Below are 12463 nucleotides of genomic sequence, written 5' to 3'. Positions count from 1 at the left end.
ATATCCTGTTGTGCAAACTGAAAACACGTACACGAGTTGGGTCTGGCCTTCCTGCTTGTACTAGCTGGTGGAGCAGAACACTTCTAGGAAACTACCCAGCTACAGGCGTGTTGAAAAAGTTGCAGTAAATCATTAGATCTTATTAGATCTTATGCTTATTTAGATCATGATTTAAAGTAGAATTACTTGAAACATCATGGAAATGCTTAGAAACATCAGCTGTAGTATGTAGGATGAGGTTTATGTGTATTTGCAGGATAACTATATGCCTTGTCATCAGTGCTCTCTGGCACACGTAACAAAAGAACAAATTCCTGTAAAAGGTGGGGAATTTTTTGGCGTGTTCTGTTTACATGGAACTGGGTCATGCCTGGAGCTGCAAAAATTCCGCAGGGTTTTATGGCTATGACAAGGTGTGCCGGATGTCCTTTCGGTATCCAGAGGAGTAACAACAGCAAAGCACTGGCTGTAGTGCTGAAAAGAGAGGAAGTGGAAATCAGCAGAGGTGAGAAATGAGCCGAAGGTGCTTTCGCAAGCAGCAGTTACAGGACTAGGCTGAGCATGTTGGTTAGCTCGTGGAGCTATCCCTGTCCTTGGGAAAGAAGGCAGCAAGGTCTGGGGCATAAGGCAGAGGAGGAGGAGGAGCTCGGGCAGAGTCAGGAACCCTCTGCAACCACTATTCTGTGACCTGGAAAGGAGCAGCAGTGATTGATAGAATATTAGAAGGAGGAAAAATTAGCCCTTGGAGTAAAGAATAAGCATCTACTGAGCTTTGTGGGTGTGGAGTCACGTTCAAAAAAAGTCACGCGGCTGGGTATGTGGTTTTTGGAAAAGTCAAGATATTTCTGCCCAAAACCAGACTCAGGCCCTCGATAAAAATAGCTTCAGAGGGGAAGTAAATCAGTTAAGCAGTTGCAGCAAAAAATACTGTTTACCTATTGCCAGGTCATAATAAAGGAAAAAGGAGACGGGGACAGAACTGGATGACCGAGAGAGAAGGTGGCACGGGAGCGGCAGGAGGGAAGCAAGCAGTACGAAGAGAGACCAGACTGGAGGGCAGAAACTGGGGGTGACCACAGACACCAGTTGAGGAGATGATACTTCAAAAGCTAACCTAAAGGAAGGTAGTTACACGCTGCGTAGGGGTCACAGGCAGCCAGCCATGGCAAAAGTTATGGGCAGGTTCTGTAGAATCACAGAACATGAGGCCAAGGACAGTTTCTCCTGCAGAGGGTGATGTGTCTCCAGCAGAAGGGATGAGCGTAACTCAGCTGCAGGTGCTGTGCATGTTGAAGAAGAGAGAATACAAAGCTGTTGTGGCAGGTTCTGGAGCAGGGGTCGCTGAACCCCTCTGGTCTGAGGGACAAAAACACTTTGCAGGTACCATCCAGCCATTTGCTCAGCCAACGCTGTGGCGGGAGTGGTGGCCTTCCTTGGTGGCAAGCAGACATGGAGGATGTGGGCAATGCTGCAGGCTCGTCTGGCCAAGTCCTTTGTGCCCTCGCTGGCACAATAGCTTTTCAGCAAGTGGTCAGTCTGGCTTCTCCACACTTGGAATGAGAAACCAAGAGCCAGCTGAAAGGCAGCTGCATAAACCACTTAAAGCTGTTGCCCTGGGCAGGCAGCAGTGTCCTCCACCCACTCCGTTTCCCCTCTGTGGGCTGTTTGGGCGTGCAGTGGCAAGTGTACTGGTTTGCCTTGTCTGCGTGGCAGTAGCTGGAAGGCTTGGATTGTTCTGACAGAGGAGACCAAGCAGCAGCCTGCCTCTGCCATGCAGGAAACAGAGGAGGCATCCAAGGAGCGTGTGCTGCTTGCTTGCTTGGGTGGATGGGAAAGTTACAGGGCAGTTGTCTGTATTTAGAAAAACAAGTCTTTGTAAACACTCCCACTGCCAATACTCTGTTGTGAATGTTTCAGAAGAAAAATGTTTCTTTTTTGAGGTAGGTGTTGGCAGCACTTCAGTGTTTATTTCCTGTACACACAGAAAGAGAAGGCGATGGCTCTATTCAGTGTGAAAACAATGTGAAAAAATCTTGGGTTTAAAGTCTTAGTAGGCTTGAGTTAATATTTGCCTTTTATGAGATTTTTTTTTTTTTTTTTATTTGTAGTTTACCCCTACCTTTGCCCAAAAAAACAAAATCTTGGGTTTAAAGTCTTAGTAGGCTTGAGTTAATATTTGCCTTTTATGAGATTTTTTTTTTTTTTTCATTTGTAGTTGACCTCTACATTTGCCAAAGAAAGCCATCTGGGTGAGGCATCTGCCCTGTTAGGAGGCAGAGGTGAGGTGTGCTCAGGGATATGGTTTTCCTCTTTTATCTTCCTGTCATCAGCAAAGATGTCCTAATATCAACAGAGTCATTCTTGGGGCAGGGGGAGAGATGGTGGTTCTTTGTTAACAGAGAAGAATGAGAAGACCTTGAGAGTAAGTTTCAGAAATTACCACTGAATTTAAAGGCAGTGAAATTAGAATTGCTTTGGGGAGGAAAAGACTTTAAACGGTCAGGTGTAGTAATAAGACTTTTTGGTATAAGGGCTTTAACCAGTTATCATTAGATACTAGGTCTTGAAAGGGGCTGCAGAGATGTTTCCTTGTCAAAAAGTCCCTTCTATAATACTTCTAGTTTACAACAGTAGTTCTAGTTTATGTATCTTCTGTGACTAGTTCTTTTTGTAAAACACCTGACAAAAATCTGCTTTGGTGACAGTAATGACTCTTCCCCTTCTAGAGAAGCTGCATACTCCCCTCTAGAAGCTAAAGGATCCATTCTGTACTAACCAGCAAGAACTGGTGATTGTAGAAGTGCAAGATGAGGCCTTACAGCGATGTGTCTGAGCTATTCAGAAGCAGCCTGAGGCCATTGATGCTCTGTTGTCCCATTAATTTTTCTCTGCAATGTCGACTGAACTGTAAACACACTTTCTGAGAAGCTTCGTGGTGGTGGGAACTAAAAACTTTGCTACAGTCTGAACAATGGAGGTGCGCAATGGTCAGGCAGAGCACCTGGGAGAAAATACTATCTGTAGTAAATGTTAGTGATGTGATCCCAGAGCCTTGCTTGTGTCAGCCTTGGCAAGAAAAGACTGTCAGGCATTAGCAGTCTTCACAGCAGTTGGGAATTGCTTGGTAGGAACATAGAAATAAGTGTTGGGGCTCAGATTGGTAGATAAAGGGGCAATTGATTCAAAAAGCTGTTGATCCAGTGCAAGGAACAACCCAAACCTAAAACCTGAAACACTGAACCTTTGAGAGCAGGTGCCGGAGGGGAGAAGGCAACATACGTGCACCAGAGTGAAGCCTCTGTCCTGCTGCCAGTTCCGAGTCTGAGCAGCTTCCAGGTACCGCTCCCAGCTCTTAAGCTACGTAGCTCACGGTGTATTCCGGTGTCTGAGACCCAAATCTTATCAGAACAAACTGTGACAATCAGATGCCACCAAAGCCAAACTTCTGCCTTACTGGAGATACTCTGCTCTGCACTTCATCCCTGTGTGAAGGACTTGTTTGTCTGTGCGCTCCCTGAACCTTGATACGGGTTGAATGTGATAGACTTCTAGATGCTGGTGGTTAACTGGAATCCCTGTAACAGATTTAATTATCCAGACACAATAGATACTGAGAAGTTAATAATAAACTCAGGAACCTGCTGCCTAACCAGCTGTCCTGTTAGCTACGTTAACAGGATGTTGGCAGTTGCTCTGATTTAAACTCTCTGGGTTTGGTTTGCCTCCTCTGTTCCAGTTCGCTGTCCACACAGCTTTCTTTCAGCTGTCCTCTCTGCCTTTCCAAATACCCAAAGGAGCTCACAAGGTCACAGGACAAACACTCTCCATTGGAGCATCTCCCTGGATGCTCCAACACTCAAAGCCATGTGCTCCTCTTTAGCTGGTAGGACACCCTCCGGGCAGCTCACTGCTGCCTGATCCTGAGCACGCTGCTTCTCGTAATGGGAAGGGCTGTTCCTTCTCATCCCTTGAGGTGCAATACAAAGGCCAAATCTCCACCCATTCTGAACAGAGCATTCCTTTCGATCTGCCTTATAAAACGGCACTGTGGTGCTGGAGGCAGCCAGAATGCTGCTCCAGCCTCCTTGCAGACATCGCGTGACTGACTAGTGGAAGGATGAAGCTCCTGGCGCTATGTGCCTTTTTGTTTGTCTGTCTCCTGTGTCTCAATGTTTTTACTGTGGAAGGTACAGTATATCCTTCTCATACAATTGTCTCTTTTCCTATACTTTGCTTATTCTCCGTTTAGCAGGTTAAAATTGAAAGGTGTAACTTTTAGAGTTACTTGTTCAGATTTGATGTTTGTAAATCTCAGGGACCTACTGTGATTGTTCCATGGTGTTTATTTTACATGAGATGGAGAGAATAAATATGAGATTAGGAAAAACAAGTAAGCTAAATGTCCAAAGGTCAGGAGCAGCACATTTTACCATGCTTCGTATTTTCTCAAAACCTTGTAAGGGTCACTTTATGTGTAAATATGAGTGCGGAGAAACATGTGGAAGCTGTCTTTCCAATTGGTCAGCTCAGCTGCCCGGTTTTCTCTGCCCTTTCTGCTCCACCTTTCCTCTCCTTTTAATGTCTCCAGGACCTAACGTGTCAAGTGCAATTGGTAGCTTGCTTATTTGGGTCTAGTAAGGAGGGAATAATTAATTGTCTTTGCTGGACCAAAGCAATTTGTTCTACATTGCTGTGCACATATGGACGTGGGGTGCTCTTCTTTCCTCTCCGTAGTAACTTGTATTTTCATTAAGTGACTTAACTATAAAAAGAGCGCAGAGTCTCTTTCGTAGGCTCAGCCTGCCAAAATTTGCTGCTTGCATTGCCTGCTCCCTTCAAAGGGTGAAAACCTTCACAAGGTGTCTGGCGCATCTACCGGTAGTGATGGAAAAGAACAAATGAATTCCTGTGCTGTGCTAGGGACAAAGCTACGGGCAGAGGTAAAAACCAGTCATGGGGATCCTTTGTTCCACAGGTCTCTCTGCTCAGGGATTTCAGCAGTAATCGAGACGTCCGTGGGCTCTGACCCATGTGGTGTCTATGTCCAGCTGTTTGCAGAAATGTCTCCACTAGTAATGTGTTATTTTTCACCCTTAGGTCGGAAGGGTAAAAAAGTCTGCTGCTCAAGACTGCCCAAACTCAACAAAAAGGTGCAAAAAGGTAGTAAGATCTACAGTTTCATTATGTTAATTACGTAGTTGTTACAGATAAACCACAGCACTTGGAGGGCTTTCTGTCTGCAGGCTTCACAGAATCTTCCATGCAGGCAAATATTATCTTTGTACTGTTGAGAATTGTTCTGCCAATCGCCTTATCGAGTGTTTGGAAGAAGTAGAATCAAAGAGAATCCATGTAATGCTCTTAGTGCAACACAGGAGAAATACGGACTCTCTTCACACAAGTGAAGTTCTGTTGTGGCTTTGCCTTTTCTAGCCAAAGGCACTCCCTGCCTAGAGAGGGTGGAAGGGTAGGGCCACCCGTAGTCTTTTGAGACCGTTTATTCTAAGGGGTAATGCAGGAGAGCCATTGCCTTCAAAGTGTGAGGGCAACACGTTTTGTTGGGTCTGTAGCAGCCGCATTCCACATGGGAGTTTCAAATGGCACAGCCGTCCTGTTGGAAGACGAATCTTCACTGGTTTGGGTTTTTTTTTCTTTCCTTGTTTTCTGTCTGTCTGGTGCCTAACTGTGAGCTGGCAGTCAGATGGAACCGTTCCAGCTACAAGCTCAGTATTCCCTGCCTGTGTACCTATTTATTTTTATTAGAACACCCTGTGTGCCTGTCTCAGGTTGCAGCCATCTTCAGTTGCTGGGCTCTGGAACAAGATAAGACAAGGAAGTAGCACACTGCCTGGGAGTTAACTTGGTGTCTTGTTGAGGTGCACAATGGAAGAATTAAATCTAATTTTCCAGCTCTAGTTAGAGCTACTTCTAATAGCAAAAGGGAGATTTCCTGCAGAAAGAATCAGTGTTTTTTCAAGTAGTTATTGTCATTTCTGCCATCATATCAGTGCTTTCACTGTATAAATATGATAGACTGTGGACAAGTCTAGATAAAAGGATTGGGTGTGCTCTTTAGAATCACACCATTTAAAACCTTAAAGTTTCTAAATTAATCAAACTGGCTAGCTGATACCTTTCATTAAGCTCTCGTGTGCCTGTGGGAAGCTGTAAAGCCCCTGGGAGGCTAATGTGGTGCAGGGGATCGTTTAACCATGCTGGCTACTTTTGAAACAAAACCACTGATTTCCTAGAACTTTGTTTTTCTGTCCAAAACTGTTACTGCCCCAGAAGGCGAGTGTTTCAAGCCAGCATCATCCTGTGGCTTCTTTCCAGGAAAGATGCTGAGCGGGGTGGTAGGCAAGGGAAGTGCAACGTGTTGATTGTGGGACTCGACTGAGCTCTGGAGAAGGCACTGCCCCTGTGTCTGCAAAGACCTTCATCTGACTGTGGAAACACAGTTAAACATCTCTCTCCATTTTCTCTCCTCTCCATCTTTGTTTTACAGGTACAAATCTCAAAATAATGGAAAAAAGGAAATACTGCAAGCCCTGCCCTCAGCCAGCCCCTCTGATGGCTCCTGGACCCCTGCCACAGCTCAAATGAGCAGACTGGAGCAGCGTTGAAAAGCATCTGCCTGCCAGCGCTTCGCTTGGTGGAGGGGCCTGCTTCCACAGCTAGGACATAGGGTGTGCTACGTTGGGTTTTGCTGGAAAAGGCTTCAGTCAGTGCTGTTTATTCACTCACTCGGGATCCTTCTTCTTTTGAACAGGAGCCTGGCAGCTGGAGTGTCAGGCAGAGCTGTCTGGCTGCCACCAGGCTGTGTGTCACTTGCCTGTTCCTCTGCACCAAACAGGGGGACTAAGAGAAGGAGGGGAGCTGGCTGAACCACTTTGGTTTATGGTTTTGGATTGTCTAAAATGAGAGAAAGGGCTGATGCTAGTGTTCCTGGTTACCAGTGTATTTGCATATGTAACCTTTTTGATGAACAGTTTATTTTAAGTTGACAAAAAGATGTTGTTTGTAAGCAGACACACGATGATTCTTCCTGCAGCCCTTGCTCTCGGTCTTTGAAATGTTGTTGGAAGTTAATTTCTAGCAAGTGAGAAAGAGCTCATCATTTAGAACAGGCTGAGACAGTAGGTAAGCAGGTTTTGGGAAAGGGAGGGATTCATGTAGAGCAGTGAGTATCTTCTCTAGGGGGTTAAACCTGGCTTTAAGAATGAAGGGGCCTGATCTTTAACGTCCTGGAAGAATGTCCTCCGGTGGAGTACTGAAAAGGTGTTATGGCTAACTAGGTTAATTCTCTTCCTCCGAAACCAGAAGACAGCTGTTAAGACACATGAACTGTGTGATCACCTGAATAAATAGAACTTACTGGAGCTTGAAATAAATGCTGAAAAACAGAGAAGCTGAAGCACCTTCTGCTGACATCCTTAGCAGTGACTGGGGTCTTCACCCCTGTGTCTGCCCTCCTTTCCTGGCGGTCCCCTGCAAATCCTGCCATTTCTCTGCCTGGGGTGAATCCTTAAACCAGAGTTACTTGGATGTTCGTGAAATGAATTTTCCTCCTAGTGGATCTGAGGAGGAGTAGAAAGCTTTTCTGCTGAGGGGCAAATTGCGGGTGGCGTTTTTCCCCTCGGTACTCACAGTATTGCTGTTTCTCTTAACGTAAGTTCCCGTACGATAGAAAAGGTCTCAGTGCCCTTCAGAATAGGGGTCAGCCAGAGGCCTGCTGTAACCCACACAGTTCCCAAGGGTCAACTTTATGGACACTTGCATGCGGCCATGCTCTATTGCCAGCGATGTTTCTGTGATGCTGAGCAACTGAACCCATTTCTGGGCCTTCTCTGTGCTGGTTGTTACTCTGTTTTGTCTTGGTTTTAAGATTAGAGAGATTTGACTCTCAGCTTCCTATTTTTGAAGAGCTGACCACGCATGGCATTTTTATAGCAGGATAAAGGAGCTGCCAGTCCTTCTCGCAAGACCCGAGTCAGGAGGTTGGTGAAGGAGCTGGGTTTGTTCTGCCGTTGATCACTGGGCAAACATCTTTTATTTCTATTTTGTCTTCTGTAGCACAGAAGGAATCTGTAGAATACAAGTGACAAGTAAATACAGAAAGCACTTTAGGCATTAAATGTGTTTTCAGCAGGTTTTACTCTAAAAGACACCCGTGTGTGTTTATAGCTTGCTATAAAGCATCAGTGACAGGTATGAAGATGCTGTTCTCTAGTGTGAGCTTAAGCCCAGTTCTCTTAGAGCTGACAAATGCTCTATGATTTTTCTCTTTGCCCACACCTTCCAGCCATGATTTTTGATTTTTCTCTTTGCCCACACCTTCCACCCTCCATGCTCTCTCATCCTCCTTCCCTCTGATGGCAAAAATATGAGCCCCAAAGACCATTAGCACAATGAGAGGGCTCCTCTGGGTCTCTAGAGGGCTGCAGGGACATCATCCAGAACACTCAGGTGTTTCCACTTGCTCACCTTCCCAGACTGGCTGCAACTGGAGGCTGAGGGCTATTCCAGTTAGAAACATTACTTGTCTGAGATCTGGTCTTGCCTGAAGCAGGAATCCCCAAATTATTTCAGCATGATTGTGCCTGCTGCCCAGACGTGCTATTTTGCCTGGTGTAGGGCTATCGGGATGTCATGTGTCAGCCTCTGAAGGCGACTGTTCCACAGTTTGACTCTACATGCCAAGCCGTGGCACAGAGCTGAGCCTCCACCTGACGACGGATTCACTTGCAGGCATCTGTCCTTCCTTTGGTTTCCCTTCCATTTCTATGCATGTTCGTTTAGCATTACTGTGGAGGAACGAACGTGCTCGGGGGCTTCTCAAAGCACACAAGCCGTATGCGTGTGTACAGCTTGTCCAAGCTGACAGGTGCGTTTGTCTGATTCTTGTGTTCGGGTGTGCATCTGGCTGTCAGGCATGAAAATTGCACAGCCTTTGACTTCCAATGAGGATGTTTCTGCAGTATGTCTTCCCTGCCAGAACAGACACTGGGTCCTGCTCTGACCTTGTTGGCTAGGTGAATCCGGTGACCCCTCAGACCGATCTGTCTGATTGGCACTGTGAGAACTGTCAGGAGCACAGGAGGAGTGATCCCTGCTGATGGGGCCTCTGGGGCAGAGGCGGGTCTTGGAGTCTCTTTCAAAGTGATAGTAGATGAAATAAAATCACATATTCTTTACACAAAATACCCTCTCAGCAGGGGCAGGGGGGGCTCTTGCTCAGCCCTCTGGACGCTGTGGCCCACAGCTGATGCCTGGGCATGGTTGAAGGAAACCAGATTTTAGCTCTGGAGTTCTCTTTATCTAAAGAGTGGACTACAATGGTGACTTTTTGAGGTAAACCTCCTCAGAGCTGAGTATTTAGGCCCTTTGTTACAGATAGAAATACATCTTGCTTTCTAGGTTCAGGACAAGCACCGCTTGTGCCTGGGGCTGAACTGCCGGTGTGGCCTTGAGCTGATCTCTAGCAGGGCTTTGGTTCAGCTGCAGTCGGCGTTCCTGTGCTGAGCAGCGGACACTGGTTATACATGGCCCTGAAAGGAGCACGTTCACTTTCCATACCTCCCCTGGTTCAACCAGGCACATTACTGCCTTGTACGCTGGGCTTCCACACAGCAATGTCCGGAGCATGCACGCCAGCCAGAAGATTTATGGGGAGAACACGAGCATTTCCTTGCTCTGCCTCAGCAAGTCTTGTTATTTTTCTCAGCCGCACTGAGAAAACTATAAAATCCTGATTCACTCGTACTCACACCCCAGCTCTGAGTTACACGTACAATCTTTACAGGCGAAACAATGAACAGTGCTTGTTCTGCCATGAATAATTTGGGCTGTCTGTCTGCTGCCACACGGCGTCCTTCACAGAGAGCTGCGTCCTGCTGCGTGGCACCGCATCCATCAGAGACGTGCTGCCCGGGCGGATGGGGGCTGTGCACGTGCACCTAGGTTTTCTTAGGGACTGTTTGCTCTTTCTCCATCCCTGTCAAAACAGAATGAGGGCAGTGATACGCAGCTTCCAGAGCAGCAAGGTTACTGCATTACGCGTGGGGTCTGCAGCCCCTTGGAAAGCCTCTCAGCTGGCACAGTGGCCTAGCGGGGACTTCACTGACGTCGCGGCTGCGGCAAGCAAGGGTTCTCCTTTCGTTCCTGCAAGCGCTGTAAAACCTCCTTTGGCAGACTGTAACCAGAGAAGCCCTACCTGAAGGAAGCTCTGGAGGAGTTACTGCTCTCTCCCAGGGAATTCCCCGAACATTCCCTGTGCCACCTGCAGCACTGAAGGTAACTCACCATCAGTCATGCAGGCAAGTGCTCCAAGATGTTTGTTTTGCAGACTAGCATTTTTCTGAGGGGAGGAAAGCACTGTCTCTGCCTACCTGGGAAGAACCCACCCCACGGCTTGTTGGGAAGCACTTTGGCGTCTCTTTGAAAGTCACCGTGGAAATCTGCTCTCCCTCTACTCTCCTCCCACTGTCATTTCTTAATTCCTTTGGAGGGAAGGCTGTCACGGCTCTGGTTCCCCCTTGGCAGCGTTGTATAAAGCTGTAGCATGGCATTAAATGTACAGTGATAAGTGAAGTAACAGGGCTGTCTGACCTCGTTGCCTGGCCTTACGCAATTTTTCAGACTGCTTTGTCCTGCGGAGTGCTGGGTTCTCCCTGCGCCTCGACCCATCCCTCAGTGTGTTTGCTGTTGGTGCTGCGACTCCTGTTGGTTCCTGGTGCCGTTTCTTGGTCTGTGCCTAGCAGAGGAGCTACAAGGAGCACAGCAAGCCGGGGCCTGGAGAGAACAAAAATTAGTTTTATTTAGACAGATGTCTGCAGTTTGACATTTGAAATACTCCCCCAGCAAGGGAAGATTCTGGCGTGACTCAATTCTGTCGGGACATTTCAGGAGTTAGGGACGGGAGAGCCTGCTCTTTCTTTGTGCCTTATGAAACACTGACCACACTGCCTCCGTCTGTAATCTGGTCTTGGTCTGTGTGTGCCGAGACAATGAGGTGGCTATTTCCTCCTTCAGAGTGTGCTTTGTAATGTCTCCACAACACCTCGCGAGCAGTTACTGGAACAGGACTGACTTCCTTCTAGCTTTTTGTGGCAGTGGGGCTGAATACAGGGAAATGTTTTTTCTGCAGGGGGGCTTCCGGTTTTGGTTCATTTTTTTAAAAAGCTCTCCCCTACAGGTTTGGTGACGATTACAAAGTGCATTTCCACAGGTATGACATGTGATTGTGTACCCACTCTCTTAGAAAGTCCTGTTGTCCATCTGGAAAATAAGAGAAGTTTCTTGCTGTAGTTCTTGCTTTGTGTGTCAAGGGTATATGGGATACAAGAAAACAACCTGAAAGAAATTTAAAACCTAACATGAGGCTCCATAGCATGGAATCATCGAATGGTTTGAGCTAGAAGGAGCCTTTGAAGCTCATCCAGCCCAACCCCCTGCAGGGAGCAGGGACATCTGCAATCAATCAGAGCAGGTTGCTCAGAGCCCCAAGGTCCAACCTGACCTGGAATGGTGCCAGGGATGGAGCTTCTGCCACCTCTGGGCAACCTGGGCCAGGATCTCACCACCCTCAGCGTAAACAATTTCTTTCTTAGGTCTGGTCTGATAAGACACATACCATGAAGAAAAGTGGAGCTGCAATATAAAACAGGGTGTGTTGCATTTACAAATGCAACCAGAACCATGAATGATCACATTGCTATCTTTCGCTGACTTTCATGTCAATTTAACGATCTTGGGCTGATTGTTTATAGACTCTCTGTGGCAGAGGTGAAAACTGAACTTGGACCTCTGTGAGTCAGGACTGTAATGATGAGGTCATTTTCCTTTCGGGCATAGAAGTGTCAAACTCGTTCACTTAATAACAAGGCAATAGCACAGTGAGAGGGAGAAAGAGGTGTATTGGCTTACATTTGAATCCATAACAAATTCCAAGTAACTTTAACAAATTTGCGTACTCCAAGCAATGGGGGTGGGCTGTGGAGATGCGTAAACTCTTATATAGGAGGTGGCGTATTTGTTCTGGCGACGAGAGGATCAGAGTTTGGTGGTAGTGGCCGAGGGCTCAAGCATGCGTCTCTGATTAGATTTAACCACCAAAAACATGGGACTGTTTTTCTTTTGCTGTTCTGCTGTGCAATGGTACTGTGCGTCTGCTTCCCTCTTTCAGCTGGTAATTCAAACACAGAGAAATGAAGGACAGCGAAGGCATCAGAGGGGCTTCAGGCTTTTCTCTCCGGCCACCAGACTGGCTCAGGTTCCTGCGGATCCCCCAGCACTTCCCGTAGTTTCTCTCAGGTGTGGTGCTAGGAAAATGCAAAGGATAGCTCTAGTAAAATTGTTCACCACAACCGGCCATCTGAAATGGTCATCAACAGCTGGTGCGCACAGCTGGAATCTCACAACCCCTCTTAGCGTGTGATTTAGTGAGGAAATGCCAGAGCGTGAT

Source organism: Buceros rhinoceros, unplaced genomic scaffold, assembly GCF_000710305.1.
Source record: "Buceros rhinoceros silvestris isolate BGI_N320 unplaced genomic scaffold, ASM71030v1 scaffold28148, whole genome shotgun sequence".
NCBI lineage: Eukaryota > Metazoa > Chordata > Aves > Bucerotiformes > Bucerotidae > Buceros > Buceros rhinoceros.
Note: the sequence above shows the minus strand (reverse complement) of the source record.